The following is a 16,988-nucleotide window of genomic DNA, read 5'->3' on the forward strand; positions in this document are numbered from 1 at the left end:
AATCCTCCTGTGATCCCAGGAAAGTCCCTCCTATCTAAAAATCATATGGCCAGGGCTCTGGGCCCTGAGAGGAAGCAGCCTGCGAGTGGGAAGTGGGCAGTAGTCCACGTACAGGGCATTATTTCCTGAAAGCTGTAGCTATCAGAACAGAGTGGCTGCTACAAAGAACAGCATCAGCTCTTCCTGTGGTCAGTACACCCTTCCAAAAATGAAACTTGGGTTCCTGAGTACTGGGGAGATGAGACAGAGATAAACAAGTGGGCAAGAGGAAAAAGACTTCTGGTTATTAGCAATGTGTTTGGTGCTGCCCATAGCCTTCACTTCTGTAAAAAGGACATTAATRTGTTTGCTGTTTAGGTGTTAATTAGGTGTTAATCTGTCCAGCTCAGACTGTGCATTTACTTTTCAGTTCAAACTCACCTGTGTGCCACATGTATTGTCTAAGCTTTAAAGTGAGCCAAAAAACCCATATGTATGTAGTCTTAACATCCCAAGAAAGCAGGAATAACAGTAATGCCTAGAAGATATTATGGTCTAAGACAGGAATAATTTATAGCCACCTTGCCCCCCTCCCGTAATCAAGTAGAGTAATCCCAGCTATATTCAGATTTATTACAGTATGGGAGCTTTATGGGCAGCAGCATTCAAGAGGACACCAGCATAAAACCAAGTGTTGACAGAGTGAGAAGAGGCAGTAAAAGAATGACACGGTGTCAAGACTGGAGCCTTTGGGTGACCCAAATACCAAAGTGTCTGATGCATGCTCAGTAAATCCTGCACTTTGATATTTCAGGGGAGAGTTCTCATCACTGCTTCTCAATGTGGTTATTCCGGTCAAGCATCTGTGGAAGAGAACTTCAAGCAAAGGTAGGTTCTCACAGTGCTTCTTGTCTTGAACCTCATGTACTCATGCACCATTGGTGAGAAGTGAATATAAAAATGTGGTTAGGCTGCCCATTTGTGGGATTTGCATTGTATTTCACTTCTATAAAATCTGTAGTAAAGTCTGTAGCTACAGACAGTGGTGTAATCGTGTACTTTAAAAGTCAGGATTGAAAATAGGCACAAACTTGTTTGCTCTAGATGAGGTACTTCAAGCTACAAAATCATAATGTCCATTTCTTGTCTTWTTGTATTCCTAACTGAACTAGGGCTTACTAGAGCTTCCCTCCCCTGTCTCCCTCCCAAGAAAATTTTTCTTCAAATTCCTCTACCGTGCTGTTTTGGAAATATTCACCCTATCACTAATTAGATGACTAAACCAAAGCTACTGGCCTTAGGCAGCTTCTACAAAACAAACAGTGCCAAAAAACTCTRCTAATTAGTGGAACCATAGAAATTTATTAGTGTTTTAAGTAGTCAGATTTTGTAAACAGGTATCACACAATGCTTTGCCCGCCATAATTCCTGCAAATGTGAACAATTAGGTTAAGAACTGGGTGTGAATGGCTCATAGCCTGCAGAGAACCATCATTTTAAGAAAACATATATTAACTTAAATGCTTTGTAAAACAAAACCACCATCCTCTGCAACCCAAGAGTTTGCCATCTGTTTTGGAAGATGATATACTAAGGTACATAGAGGCAGGGTGGAGGAATGCTAAACCTTCTGGTGCGTGTTACGTACAGATAAATAGTTCCAGTAAAGCTCATGGTGAAACATCCAAGCCCTACATTGTGTGACCTTCCTGTGAAGGTACAGCACAGGTATGGAAAGAGGACAGAAGGTGCCTTCCAAAAAAAAACCTTTACACATCCCATCCAAAACTCCAGGTCATATAGGCAAAGGTAAGATGTGCTTTCTCCTCTAAACTGGAAAACCTCCTGAAGTATAAACCCCATTGCCCAGTCTTTGTGCTGGTCTGGTTTTCCTGGTCAGGGTATTGGGCTCTTGTGTTACTTCCATAACATGTTAATATACTGAATTCTGCCAAGCACTCCTTTGTTTCAAGAATCTTAGCTCATGTTTCCATTTACAAGGAGAGCTGATGTAATTTCCTCTTCTCCAATGACTTCTGAAACTGAAAAGCAACAGGATGCTTGTGTCATYTGTTTCTTTTCTGGTAGCATTCAAAAGAATTCCCCTCCTTTCTCCCTGCCAAATCTGGGGGTTTGAGGTCACAGGTACTTCATCCTTTAATATCTAAACTTCAATTTCTGCATGTTTTGTAAGTGCAAACATATAACCTTATTTTTCTTCAAGATAAGCAAAAATGTTCCCCCYTCCATGGCTGTAACTTTTACTTAATACTTTCAATGTGAGGTCTTAAGGAGAGGCTGATGGGCAAGAAAAAGTTGGTTAATGCATGAGTAGTTTCTTTAGGACTAGCATTTCTCAACAGAAGGTATGTGCAATGCACAGCAAGTCAGATGCTTTCTTACATGACATCTTGGCTTTCATATATATGTTTTTCATTGTGAGGCTACTTTTCTCAGATTGGCAACAGTTGGCACATTAAAGGGCATCTGGAAGAAACATATTGCTACTGACTTCCTTCTAAATGTTTGTATAACAGCAACTACGTGTAGGTCACTTGAATTTAGTGACGTGGAGAGAAAATTCTCATTTCTTCCAATAAACATYCGTGCATTTGCAGTCATCTAGCAAAAGACATTCGCAGGCTAAAACTGCTCTCCTGAAATGGGTTGCTCTTGAACCCATTCTTGGAATCTGGCCATTAACACAGTAAACTGGAATGGAGCGTGGCGCTCCAAGTACGTCCTTACCTTCTGGGGAAGATGGCCAGCAGATGCAAAGGACTTGAGGAGAATTTACTTTGATTTCCCCAAAGTCTTTGCAACCACAAGGGTCACTGCCCTGTGAAGATCAAACAAGCTTTTGTCCACCCACACTTTTAACTGGTTAAAAAAACTATAAATTACATAAGCGATATGAAGAAATAGTAGCTAAAGAGAAGGGAAAGGAGCTGTTTTTATGGCAAAAAATACAAAACTGCAGTCCTGTTCAAACTTCAAACATTTTAGCCCCTTGTAGTTCTTAGTTCTTGCAACAGTTTCTCTCAGAGTCCAACTATGGTAATGAGAAGGCTAAAACACAAATGGCACCTTCACAGACTCACCTGTTTATCCATCCACACACTGGGAATCAGCAGCGAGGTGCCTTGCCAGAGCAGCTCTCCTAGCCTGCTTCAGAGGCCAGCATTGCATCCTCAGGATAGACAGCTGAACCAAAAAATAATTAGGAAACACTCATAGGATTTAAGAAAACATTGCTGTAACATGCATATTAATTCAAGCTTGATAACACCTGTGTTTTTCAAGTTTCTTAAGCCTTTTTTAACTATCTACTTGAATACAAACTTAAATGTATTCTTATAACATTACCTGTTAGGCACTTTGTACTTTTTTTGCCTTTTACTTTTCTAAAGATTGAAATRGCTGAAAACAGTGTGGAGTTTTGAGTGAAAAAATGGTTCTGTACAGGATGCACGTGGCTCTATTTTGTTCTCACCAGGAAGCAGCAGCAGAGTTAAAAAAGCCCATCACAAATACCCCTTTAGGCTGCAAGAGACAAAAAAAGCACCAGAATTTACCCATGTCCTGACATGACCTGTACACCAACTTCCCCTTGGCTTCCCTCCCATGGGAAAGCAGGTAGCAAAACAAACAGCTTACATAGAAAAAAATGAAAGGAAATTGTGAGAAATTGTGCAAGAGACTCTGATGCCCCCTCGTGCAGGTAGGGGAAGAGCTGTGGACTCTCCAGGTTACATAAATGTCACTTAGAGGTTCATAAAGGTGAGAGAAGCAGCTGGCCCTAGACATAACATCACAAATATCTGGAAGGCTCAGGAAAAATAATGTAGCAGCAGAACACAACAGGATATATACAGCAGTTGGTATGCTGAATTTAATGATTCTGAATTATCACTTGTAGAGGTTGGCAAGCCCTTGTGCTGCACCCTTGCAGAGGGCCACAGCTGCAAGAACCAGATGGGCTGTTGGTGGTGGCACTTGGCTTTAGAAGCTGACAGCACCCAGGCCTAGTCCCTTTCTTCCTCCTCCTCACTTGATGTAGTTATGACTGTCAGAGGGTTGCCCTCATCTCAGTCACATGAGAAGCTGTATGTAACACATTGAATCATGATCCTTTTTTGTGCTGAGAAAGAATAAGGGAGAGCTAAGAYTTCGTTGCTTCTCCACGTGGCTTCACATACACCAAAACAGTGAAACTTTATATTTAAACAGACTTGCCTAAGGGTTGCTTCAGGGTTAGGTAATTCTGCAACAAAGAATTTTAATGGTGCTTTAAGAGACAAAGACATGGACACTGCTTGTTCTTCTTTGCTGCTGCTCTGAGCTTGCCAGAGTCTTCACCAACATCTCTAGGCAAGCACATGCACAGGTCAGTGCGATTTCTGCTTGCCATTCTCACTGCAGCCAGCACAGTCACCATCACAAACCACTTACATGCTCRTCTAGCACAGTCTTTTTTCCTTTCAGGAAAAAGACATCTTCACCTACATCCTTAAATTAACAGTGCTTGAAACAAAAATGGCCCAAGTCACAGAATTTTAAATCTAAAAAATGTTTCTTTAAAAATGAGCAGGCAAGTACATGGAAATAAAGCTTGTTTCCTAGGTCTTCATGATTTATGAAGAAATCAATTTAACATTCATCATTTTACTTAACCAAAACAGCAAGATGTTCTCATCCTGCAATAGAAATGTAAAAGAAAGGGCGTTTTATCTGTTTGTCTCTCTCCCCCCAGCCTCGCCAGTATACAGAGTTATGCMGCATGAGATACCAGCTCTGGATAATTTCAGGATTCCTAATCTGGTAGGGGATAAAACAATATTTAATACATGGAAGATTCTTATTTTCAATCAAAATATCTAGTCATCCATATGGAAATGACATTTGCTAATGAATAAAACATCCTTGTTTCAAAATACATGTCCTTCTGACTATGGTCTATCATCATCTGACCTTCTCTAATCTCTTAACTGCATGAGTTGGTATCATCATCTAATATGCTTTGATGTTAACATTCACAACCTAAGTTCTGTTTCTTATAGCAAGCTGATGAAACAGTCTAAACTGACAGCCTGTGTAAGCACAGCTTGATTATGAGTCTTGTATTTTGAAAAAAATCATGCAAAACAACCATGATTTACAATTCTGAGAGTATGATGCACTAAACTATTTTCAGCTGCTTAACATCATTACATTTCAGCTGTTGCAAAAATCAAGAAAAGTCTTCACTGAGTTAACCACATCTTTTAGCTCTTTTGCTAAAGCTGCTTTACAAAGTGCCATGTATGTTAAACCTTCACATGGAAAGCATTTGCTATAATTTGGGAAATCTTACAAGTTTGAGGAAAAAAATCTAATTTCTAATTCTAAAGACTGCTGGCAACTTCTGCAAAGGGGAATTCCACAGTTTCCTCAGGTTTCTGTGCACACTTGCATCACTAGCATCCAGCTCTCTTAAATAACATCAGAATGCAGAGACACCAAAAGGCCACAGATAGAACAGTACTAAAATAAATCTATTTTCATTTTATAACACCCCACCACATTTTTATTTTGTCCAGCTTCTGCATTATCACTACTTCTCATTTTTAACCACCTAGTATTATGAAAACTGTGGATTTTTTCCTGCTGCTGTAGCAGTGGGTTTTTCTGGCAAGTTTTCATGGCTTTACTTGAAGAAAAACATCCACTTTCATTCTTAGTCACAAAAAACCTTCAGTCTTTGTGGATTGATTTCAGACAAAACTGTCCCTTTTAGTACTGAAAGTACTGCTTTTTATAGCATCTGCTTACAAGACGAATCTCAAGATCCCTGTCCACATTAGAGACAGACAAAAAAACACAGAAAACTGTAGATTTAAATGATAGTGGGGTGGAAGCTGATAATCTGTTTCTGGTCCCAATTGAAACTGTTCAAATGTTGAACACTGTCCCTGCCAGAGTTCACCGTGTGGCTGCTGTTTTCCTTTGCTTCCCCAAGATTGCTCTCCCTTGTTTTATCTCATTGGAAGGACTGTAACCTGTCTGTAGATGAAGCAGCATGACACATATGAAGTGTTTAGAAAGGATCAGGTCTCCAGGAATTTATGGAGCCCAATGACAAGGATGTTTCTCTTCCTCCCCTGAACACCCTTATAAGCCCTTTATGCCCTTTCTATTCACACATTTACACAAATGGAGCTCAGCCCTATGTTCACTGTCAAATGGGGTAGAYAGGGCTGCTGGAGAAGGCGGCTTTACCTGAAATCAATACATCAGATAAGCATGAAGGTGGGATATTAATTCACCTAGTTCGGAGTGAAAAAAGAATCTAAGATGCATCAGGAAGAAAAAAGCAGGCATCTCATTTCAGCAGGGGTAGAGGCTCATCCTTAAAATAATTACATTAAGATTTTTTTGAGATTCCATAAGTCACAATTGTAGCAAAATATTTCTGTATAAGGAATATAAATATGCAATAACTTATTGGATATTTGGCAAAAGCAGAATGAATGCTTATATAAGCTGAGGATTAAAAACCACCTTCAAATCTTAAAGTAGTCACAGAATATCAACATGAATTGCAAGATATATTTTTCATTGGACTATGAATCATTCACAAACAAAAATTCCCAGAGTCAGCTGAACAATTCTCTTATCAACAAACTTAGTGTTACCAAATTTGAGAGTAATGGTGATCAGCTGTTTGTTATCTCCAAAAAAATTAGTCTAGTTCTTGGGGAGGGGAAAAAACAAAATCAATTTGACCAAATTTACTGAGTTTAGTGATTAACTCTATCAAACTGAAAAGCCACTGACTTACATTGCTCTTGTAAGAAGAATATGATGACAGTTGCTGCTATAAACACCAATATTGACATCAATCACAAGATATTCCATCTAAGAAGCTTTACATATGCATTTGAATCTCATTTGGACAAAAATATTCATGAATGCTAAGCAARATGTATGTACTTACAGGTAGAGGGCCTATATTTTGAGTATTAGAAAAATAATCTATTTATCCCTGCTTTCTAGGATACTTAGCTCCAAGGTACATTACAAATGTTGTACCAATATGACATAATTACAAAGCTTTTTAAAAGGACAAACCCCAATTGTATTATTTGGCTCAAATAAGAAATATTTTACTATTATAAAAGATAGTCAAAAAAGTTTCATGAAACCAGAAAAGGGTTGGCCATTGGGCTGGGATTCAAAGAAGAAGTTAGTTCACTTGACATAAGTTCTGAGCAAAAATTTAGAGAAGCATAGGGAAAAAACCATCTGAAAAAGGATTAGAAAATATCAGCTGACATTTTGATAGAGAATACTTATATTTCTCTTATTTCAGAGAAAACTTCATCCTTTGAGGTTATTAGTTCAGATTACAGCTGCATAGATTGATACACTTTTGTGAAGAGCTTTACTACGTGCAATACTCCAATTAAAAGTTTTTACCAAAATAAACTGTTTTTTCCAAACAGTAAGTAACCATGAAGTTGATGGTGAACAAATTGGAAAAAAAAAATCAAGGAAAGTAATTGTTGGGAAGAACTGCTATTAGTTGGATGTATCTCTAGTGGTTTCACAGGGCCTGATACCACCATCACCTGCAGTCATGTATGGAAAGAGAGGATGATTTTTATCTTCTGCTGTCATTGACTTCCACAGAGTTGGCATTTGCTCAAATTTTTTATTAAAAAAATGAACCAGGAGGCATATGACTTAAGGCTGTGAGCTCACATGTGACCAGGGAGGGTCAGAAACTGAAAATCAACATCCCTTCTCCAGTTGGTTTTGCTTCTCCTCATTGCATGGGTGGTGCGAGGCCTCACATATGGGTGCAGCACTCTGAGCTGGTTGCTGTTGTGCTGATCCAGCACTGAAAAGCAAGGGATAATCTCATGATTCAAGTGTAGGACTTAAAAATCACAAATCCTCCTCAATTTGAGGCCTCTGCTGTTGATTCCGAGTGTGACTTTGGGCAGATCTAGTGGCTCTGCTTTATGCTCCCTTCCAGTAGAAATAGCTAATATTTTATCAGAATAGGTCAGGGTCCATTTAATGCTAATACCATCTTTGATATCTGACAAATGCCAAGTTGCTTTAAAGTCACACGAGTTACTTGAAAAAAATAATCTTTTGTGGTTTGAAGGCCTCCAAGTACAACAAAGGGGCATCTAGGCAAATATACTTGCTTTTGAAAAACCTGCTTCAATTTACCTGGAAAAATATGGTGGGTTTAGCTGAGCTGACCTGATGCTAGACACCTCTGTCATCTGTACAGTAGAGGTCACTCGTGCGTTATTGGAGCAAACGCTCTTGTGGCATAGCCAATAGGCCGGCCTAACACACAGCAAGTCCTGGGTTAAGCAAATAAATATTCTTGAAAATGTYCTCTCCTGGAAATATGGAGAAGAGCAGATGAGCTACATACACAAAACAGTCTCAGTTCTTCAGCTGTTTGTAAAATCCAGTCTTATAAAGTAGTTAAGAAATAGCAAACAAACTACAAGAACAGTCTTATTTTCCTAGGATTCAGGTGTTTTCAGATAGGCCTCACAGGCAGCGCTGTTCACAAGTTCACTTTATTTGCCCTGTTCCAGACACAAACCCACAACAGAGGTCACTGGGCCAAGTGAAGCACTGCCCAGTGAAATCTTCATATGAAATTGGATTATTGTAGATGAGTAAAAATAAAACCTCTCTCAATGTGATTAATGTGTCAATTAATGGAATAATAAGGACCAGCTAACACACTGAAATTACAGTTTCAGTACTCTCTGTTATAACTTAAGAATTGCTACCTCTTTTACACCATTGTCACTAAGTCCTTGCAAAATTTTAGCATCTTTTTGAAGTCAGGTGGAAATGGAGTGAATCRAAAATGTGAGGCCAGATCTGGCTTCAAATTAGTCCCCACCCCCACTTCCCCACCACCCGGTTTCAGGATGCTTGCCAAGATGAGAACTGATTATTCCCMAGTCAAGTTTTACCCTGTGCAAACTCTGAGACCTGGAGCAAACATGAAAAAATACAGTTTTGCCAGACATTTCCCTATTTAACTTKAAAGTTTCATTAGTAACTGTAGATTCAAAATGCAAGGCAGTATTTTTATGCAGCCTTTAAAATGTCACCCTTTTGTGCTTCAGTAATTCTGCAGGCTTATCAGGGCTTATTTACCAGCTTTATTACAGTTTTAGAAAGTGCCTAGAAATGCCCTTCATGCTCTTCCTCAATAGAGAGGTGCCACAAGTGGCCTTTGTCCTGTAAAGGAAACAGGGAGGAAAGCACAGCATCAGATCCCTGCCCTTTGGCATATTCCCGTAAGAATAGTCATCAAAAATAAGAAAAAAGAAAACRGGGGTGGCTAATTACAATTTTGAGGGTATTAAAGACTCTTTTGGTCTAAGGAAGCCTTTCAAAAGCAAAGCACAAGGAAGAAAAGGGTTGGTTTTTTTTTCTCCCCTCTCTTTGTTCCCAAGAGCAATATGAGAAGGGTTTCAGATCAGAATCCAGGCTAGAAAAGTCCCAAGTTGCAGAGCCTCACTGACATGAAAGTGTTTCTGTGCAGAGAACGATTTGCCCCTCTGCAAGCAGGATTAAGGTCCAAACTGTTTTTGAACATTTACCTGGAAATTATCTCTAATCACAACTGCACCAGCTTAGCATTAAAATAAGCTTCTGGGTCTATATTACAGTAATGAACAATGTGCTCCAATYTGGGAGTTATTTATATGTGCCCTTAGCATCATCTGCCCATGCAGTGCAGGACAATTAGCTGCTTGTGTTCAGAAGAGCCTCGTTAGACCAGAACTGTGGAGACAAAGCAGAAGTTCATTAGCTCTGGGCTTTCCTTCGTCTCATGTTCAGTCCATCAAGCAAGGTAAAGCCTACGTTAACCATTGCTAGTGATTTTCAGGCCATATTTTTCCAACACAACCAGACCTTTTGCTGCTCATTTCAATACAAAGCAAGTTCTTTGTGGCTGTCAGCTTGTAGCTCTGATGTTGTGAACCCTCAGGCTCTTTGAAAAACTACTCCAAGCTTCTTATTAAATTGAGCTAYAAACAAAACAGAGTTTAACCAGCCCCATCACAGGAGCATGGACCTGTCTGTACTGGCTGCAGCTCTGCTGTGGATGCTGAGGGCTGACTGGACCCCTGAATTCAGCACTGGCTGCACATGTGCCAAGCTGGCCTGCATATGGATTCCATTAAGAGCAACTTTTTACATGGAGGTTGTATAACTGTCTTCTCCCTTGGAAGTTCACCAGACTTTAGAGTTTTTTGCATACTATGATCACAGTGCTAGAAAAAGGCAAAAATCCCTACAGTTAGTAAACATACCCAAACTGTCCCAGGAAACCTTAACAAGAGCACTCTGTTCCAGAGATTTTGGCACTTGACCCTAACATTAGGGGTCCTTTATGTTATAAACTTTTCTGTTCCTAACTAGTTAAGAAACTAAGCGCCTTGGATAAATTCCCACCTGATACTCATGTAAAAAACTGTGCAGTGCTTCCTATAGCCATCCCTCAGTTACATAAGGAGACACTCAAAGCCGTTAGGAGCACAAGCAACAGAGCAGCAGCTACAGGGTGGTATTCAGTCAAAAATGGAAATAAGTGCAAAAAACAGCCAGTATTTTTGAGCAAGTCGAACCAGAGATGTGCTGCAATTGTGGTTCCAGTTAGTGAGGAATGTCTGGAGCAGATTAAGTGTCCAGCTGTCTGCAATACCAACGGTGCAAGGCAATGGAGATGAACTTCCAGAAGCATCCAAATGACATGTGTTTTCAGAAATTTTCCCAGAAACTTTTGCGAGTGTAAGAATAATTTGAACTACAAGAGATTTTTTAAACAAAGCGTTGCTCTAATATTTTTGTTAGCCTTTTAATAAATAAAGCAAWATAAATTTAGACTACTCCCTTAGTAGCTGTTCTCACCAGAGCCTACACTGAACACTGTTAAGGCTGATACTWCATCCTCATGTTTCCTGACTCTGCTGACACTTTCAAAACCTTATGTTCCCCTGACTCTTATAAATTCCTGTGTGTCTCTTCCCCTTCTCCTGTGTGATTATTCCCCTCAGTGTCCTCGAGTCCTTCCAAATCCTTCCCCCAATTTTCTGGATGCAGAAACCCCAAATGCTTCTATTTGTTCTCTTTTGTCACATTTTCTATGACTCATCTTATTTGCAAACAAAATTATCCTTTAACACTTAGAGGTTTAACAGACCTACCTTTTTATCCCTGTTACCTCTCCAGAGGAGAGCCTTGGCTGAGACTTACTCATAGGTAATTTAACATTGTGTTAAATTCAGCATGGCTAACCCAGAACTCAGCCTTCCTACTTTTTCCTGATAAAAACAGCATTACCTTTCCATATATATCCACATTGCTATTTCATTTAAGATCCCCATGGCCTATTATTTTGGCTCATGTCATGGTTCTTCCTGGCAGCTCCCTGTCCTTTTTGTGTTGGCACACAAGCAATGTCAGCTTCAGCAAWAAGGGCAGAAACAGCAAGATGCAGAACCAAACTAATAGCTGTAGAACACCAGCCCTCATGTTTCTTCTGCTGGCTTGGGATTGATGTAGAGGCCCAGTGAACCATGGCACCTTGACAGTTCTCAGGCCTGACTTGTTTTAAGACAAAAAAACACGCTTGCCTTCATTTCCAGATCCAGCCTTGCTTGGCATATCATCCTTTCTAAGTTGTATCCTTTATAAGTGTGTAAAGGACAGTCCCTTGACTTCAAGCCTGACAAACCCAGGGAAATAACTTTGTTATTAGAATCAGCAATATAGTGAAAAAGTCAGTAGAAAATATCCATTCTCTAATTTGATCCTGGCCCTTCATATTTCTCAGAAAACAGGGTTAGGAGCAACCTGAGTAGTGGTCTATCCTCTGGTCCAAGACAAGATCAGCAGATTTATTTTCTATTGCAAACATTTTTTTTCCAACCAACTTAGAAAACTCTCTTTGATAGGAATCTCCAAAACATAGCGCATTTTATTCCAGACCTGTATGAGGCAGATTCACTCCACTTGGAGAAAGTTTTCCTAGACACACTTAAATCCTCCTTGCTGCTGCTTTACAGCACTGCTTACCCTGTGCTGGACACAGCTCCACAACAGTTCTCTATATTTGGGATTTACTATTTTACCTTGGCATCCTCTCTGGATTGAGGAATCCCAAGTCCTCCAGTCTTTGTGGATCACAAGTTCACATTTTTTGTCTCCTTTCCTACATGACTACATTTTATTTTCTGTGTATTATCTAGAAAAAGTACAGGGGTTGGTTCTTGGAATTTTAGGATTAATCACTGTTTGATTCCTCTTTTGGTTTCTGAGTAGGCTCTGGGCAGGCCCTGATGGCAGCTTTCAGAAGCCATAAGAAATTTCAGTACAGAAATTTTGGGGAAGTTTGGGCATCCTTGCATTATTTTCAGCCTGCAGTAAGCATACTGTGACTACCCCAGACCACTGATCATATAGACCAAAAGCTGGCCTTTATTTTTAATCCTCTTGGAATTATCTTTGACAGAACCTTGCAGTATCTCAGAGGGGTGACTGTTCTGAGGAGCTGGTTTCATGGAAAACTGCCCAACTATGAGACAAGGCTACCCTATGTGACCAGTGCTCWTTGAGCTCAGTAACAGCATATTCCTTTTATCCAGAAAAAATATCTACCTGCTACAGCTAGGAAAGTTAATCACACATCTTACCAGCACATGTTCCAAAAACAAAAGAATGTACCACCTTGAAGTCACTCTCTCTCTCTTTTCCTCAAAAATTTAATCTCTGCAACATTCCCAGTTTTCTGTTACTGATTTAAACTCATCCTGAACAACCTCTCACTATCAAGATAACATTCTTGTCTTAAAACCTCCCATTTTCCTTAAGTTGCTTAGCTTGTTTGTCTTATCCAAGCTACCGCTGGAGCCTGTAGGGTCCCAGCTACTCAGCTCAGACTACTTGGAAGTAGAAGTAACAAACTGCATCTATGAGCAGATTTAAACTAATTTGGACACATTTATTCTTAGTTTGCCCATTGTCATCCAAACTCTGCATATTTTAACATAAGGCAGAGTGTTTTTTAAGTATAGCTACAGTATCTACAGCATCTAAAACACCCCTAACTTTTCCCTAGACAAATAGGGGAAAATATAAGAGCTGTTTGGAGTTATAGAACACTRTCTTTTGTATCCTTTATATGTTACTTGCAGTTAGCAAACTGAATTATAAAGGATTAAATGAATTATTCACATTAGAGGCTCTTTTAAAAAAGCTTTGAAGATTGAGAGCTAGAATAACAYACAGAACAAGAGATTTCTTTATACCCATGGCCCTATTTTAGCTATACCTTAAAACAGACTCTTAGATCCCTGTGTATTACAAAGAGCAATTTCAGTGACACTGAACATTCATGTTGGAGTTTACATTGCACATTAATAGAGAGATCCAAATTGAGCAGTATAGACTCAGAATAACTCAAGCATTCCTCAATGGTACTAGAAGCTACTGGAGCTGAAAGCTGCACATCAGATACCAGGTATTTGCTGAGCAGCTACTTCCCCTCAGAAGGTATCAGCAGGTACATACCTTGGCTTGTTAGAACAGTCACTGCTACATAGGGAAGAGCCTGAAGGAGATTCCCAGCTTAGAGAAAGACCAGGGCTAAAAGCCTGGGGTTAAATACAGTTGCTGGGCCAATGGGTGGACATTGCACAGGTGGAGGTATCACATGAAGCTGATCAGGGCAATTAGGGCCTCTTGGTGCTGTCAGGCACATTCCAGCAGGTGGGAAAAAGGGGGGAAAAAAAAGCCCAAATAAGATTTTTCTTCCACTTACGTGGAAGTCGTATGTTTAACAGTGTTATTTGGACTCTTCCAAGGACACACAGTTATGAAATGCCTTGGAACAAGAAACTCAGCTTGGAACAAGAAAACAAAACTGTCTTTTTTTTTTTTTTTTTTCCCTCCCATCTTGCTACGCCTTTTTTTGCTACCTAAATTTCTGCAGGTGGCTTTTTCTCATCCTCATTTCTTTTTTCCAACATTCATGCATCGTTACCAGTCTGTTTTCAACTCAGCTCTGCACATCCTTTACTTGGACATTGCTATTTTAAATACTGATGTCAAAGAGAGGATGGACTGTTATTTAGCAATTAATTGAAAGGATATTTTAGCTTTCAGTACAGTAAATATTTATTGGACAGTAAATAAAATTCCTTAGTAAGGAGACCTTTGCAAAGAGGAGGATGAGAAAGATAGAGGAGCCAGTCTGAGCTGTGACAAGCACCATCAGTTAAAGCTGTATAAATGTTTTCCTGCTGTGGGAAAACAGCTCCTTCGCCTCATGGATTTCATCAGCGACAAAATGTTTCTGTGCCTCTTTTGAGGGAACTTCTGTCTCTTTCAGAATGGATGTRAAAATTCTTCTGTATCAAAAGCCCCTGATTTCACACTGGTCACTGGAAGATAAAATTACTTCTCCATATAGAATTGTGCTCGCATTTATATAACATTATACCATATGTCCTCAAAAATAATCTAAGTTAACACTGATTGCTCCATGTCAGTTGCCTTCAGAGCAGACACAGGATATTGTGGACCCATTGCTAAAGAAGAAGMCAGCTCAGATTGAGTAAAGTTCATATGTATTGAAAAAGATCTTTCAGTCAAGAAGGTTTTGCTTTTTTTTTTTCAATTTTATTATTAAAGACAAATAACACGGCAAGACAAATAACACAACACTGTGGATATCAATTCCCAAGTTGGGAGAGGATAACTTTTGCAYTGAGCTGAAGTAGAAAACATTTCTTAAAACGGATTTACAGTCCATTTAAAGGTCAGAAAAGCCAAGGGCAGTTTAAAAGGGCAGAAAAGTCCCTGAAGATACAGAAGTGCATCCAGGAAGTTTGAGTCTGAGGCTGAATGCAGGGGAGGAAGTTTGGCTTTGGAAGCCAGGCTGTGCAAGGTCCTGTCTGCAACGTGGCACCAGGTGGTATCTCTGCAAAGATGAACGCTGCTGCTCCCACTCATTTGCCACCCAATTTTGCACTCATTTGCCACCCAATTTTGCACTCTTGCATGAGGATCCAGTTTTCAGTATCCTTGTCATGCGCTCTCTGCAACTGCCTTGCCTAGAGGATGCATTAGTGGAAACTCAGGGGAACTTTGTGTGTGTTTTATTACAGGAAGCTACAGGGCTAAAGGGAGTCTCCTTTTGTGCAAGGAGAGGTAAAATGTCCTGAAATGCCCGTCAAGCTAATCTGCTTTTCTGCTAAGAGTGTGATGTGGCGAGGCAGTAAACRCCAAACCTGCTACTTAAAGCACATGTGCATGAGCTGCTGTGATGCTGTACATCTTTTTCCTGTCCCCAGAATAATCTGGATTTACATTTTGATGTCTGTGAATCAGAGCTACCAGTGTCAAATTTCTCTTTTCTTTTTCTTTTTTTTTGACCAGGAATAGTAGAGATTATACTTGGCAAAGCACTGGTAGGAAAGCAGAAAGGACTGAACATAGATCCATGCAAAAATAAAGCGATGCTGTGTTATAGTGCCATAGGATGAACATAGGATGAACTGGCCTTTATGCACAYTGTCATAGGCAAATTTTTCCAATAGATTCAGAGCTATTTGGAAGGCAGTTCATTCCGGTTTGGTTGAATTGAATACTAAAAAAATGTCCCCAAACTCACCTCCAGCCCGCTCTGATGTTTTTATTCCTTTAATAATTCCTTTACTTTGCTCAAGGGACAACACTCAGCACTCACTTCCATGCTGTTACACAACCCATTTGTTTTGTGCTAAGCAATTTTCAAGGATTCTTGCTCAAGAAGATGCATACTGTCCTTTCATTCTTACACAACATTTCTCCCATTTGGGGGAAAAAAAAACCTTATAAATATGTATATATTTTGCCAAAACAAAAAGCTCAAGAAGATTTACAAAATTAGAGCTTCGTTTAATATACTGAGGTATGAACCAGACCACTGAAATTAATGGAAACACATGTCCTGATTTGAATGGCCCTTCAAATAGGACCTGAGACCCCACTTAGATCCTGGCCACCCCAGATATGCATATATATAATTACATGCATTTTCATTATCATTATCATTAGTGCTTATGAACTAACGCCACAGGGATGTATCCATACAGCAAGCAGTGAGAGAAGGAAAAATACTGTCACATCTGCCAACCGTGCTTATTTCTGATGTAGAAAAGATGCATTTCAGAATATCAGTGTGGTCTTATTGACAGGATTAGTCCTTGATCCCTGCAGACAAACTCATATGAGAGCTTCTGRGACTTGTTTTTGCAGCTGTCAGGACCCTGGGGTCATTAATGGGCCTTAATGGGCCTAACCAGCCTCACCTGGTGTCTCTACCACACACCCCTCTGCCCATAGGCCCAGGAGCCTCATTTAAGTTCAGCCCTGGAGCAGTGCTGGTTTCCATAGCAATGTCTGGCTGGTGTCCTAGTTGTTTGTTGCTTTTGAGTTGCTTTTTTGACTTTACTTTGGTTTTGCCAGGTGACTTTGGATCACCTGGGCAGTTCTTGGATTTATCCTGTCTCTGTTGATCTTTTGGCTTGGTAAATTTTGGCTTGGTAAGTTGTCTGACCTTAGCTGAGAAAGRGAAAAGATAATGTGCGGGGGGACTTCTACTGGATTTATGGCACCAGCATGAMTTGTACAATGCTTAGTATTAATTTTGTGGTTTATGTAGGGTTTCTTCTACAAGTTGATAGTTTTTTTCTAACTTACCTAGTGAATGGCATCCTAAGATCACATGCAAACCAGCTAATCAAACAACTAGAAGAATTCAAGGACTTCCATTCTCCTATGATGTTTCTATGCAGCTTATTCTATCTGACTCTCTGGGAATAGTCTGTGGTAATCCCTGGCTTCCCGGAATCCATCAGACCAAGTTTCAAGACTGTTTCCAACGCATAGCTTTCCTCTGGTTTCCCTGAAAGATGTTGTCAAGAATT

At 39.8% G+C, this 16,988-nt stretch overlaps 1 protein-coding gene and 1 long non-coding RNA gene across 11 annotated transcripts in view; one reads left to right on the forward strand and one right to left on the reverse strand.

Annotated features, from left to right (window-relative positions):
- Positions 1-16,988, forward strand: part of OSGIN1 (oxidative stress induced growth inhibitor 1) — a 66,310-nt gene that overhangs the window by 23,638 nt on the left and 25,684 nt on the right. For 8 of the 9 annotated variants that reach the window (XM_026043143.1, XM_026043144.1, XM_026043141.1 and 5 more), the window contains exon 1: positions 16,457-16,604. The gene's annotated coding sequence lies outside the window, so the exon portion shown is untranslated. Of the gene's footprint in view, positions 1-793; positions 868-16,456; positions 16,605-16,988 lie in introns of those variants that run through there. The other variant, XM_026043145.1, reaches the window with a different exon arrangement.
- Positions 746-13,648, reverse strand: LOC112950572. Of its 2 annotated transcripts, none has more exons than XR_003250051.1 (4): positions 13,588-13,648; positions 3,081-3,183; positions 2,728-2,818; positions 746-842 (listed from the first exon to the last, which is right to left on the reverse strand). It is a non-coding gene; the product is annotated as an uncharacterized LOC112950572 (long non-coding RNA). The 2 variants fall into 2 exon arrangements; XR_003250052.1 differs by lacking the exon at positions 746-842 and adding an exon at positions 1,322-2,021.

This window comes from Nothoprocta perdicaria, unplaced genomic scaffold, assembly GCF_003342845.1.
Source record: "Nothoprocta perdicaria isolate Ctin4 unplaced genomic scaffold, notPer1 scaffold_321, whole genome shotgun sequence".
Taxonomy (NCBI): Eukaryota; Metazoa; Chordata; class Aves; order Tinamiformes; family Tinamidae; genus Nothoprocta; species Nothoprocta perdicaria.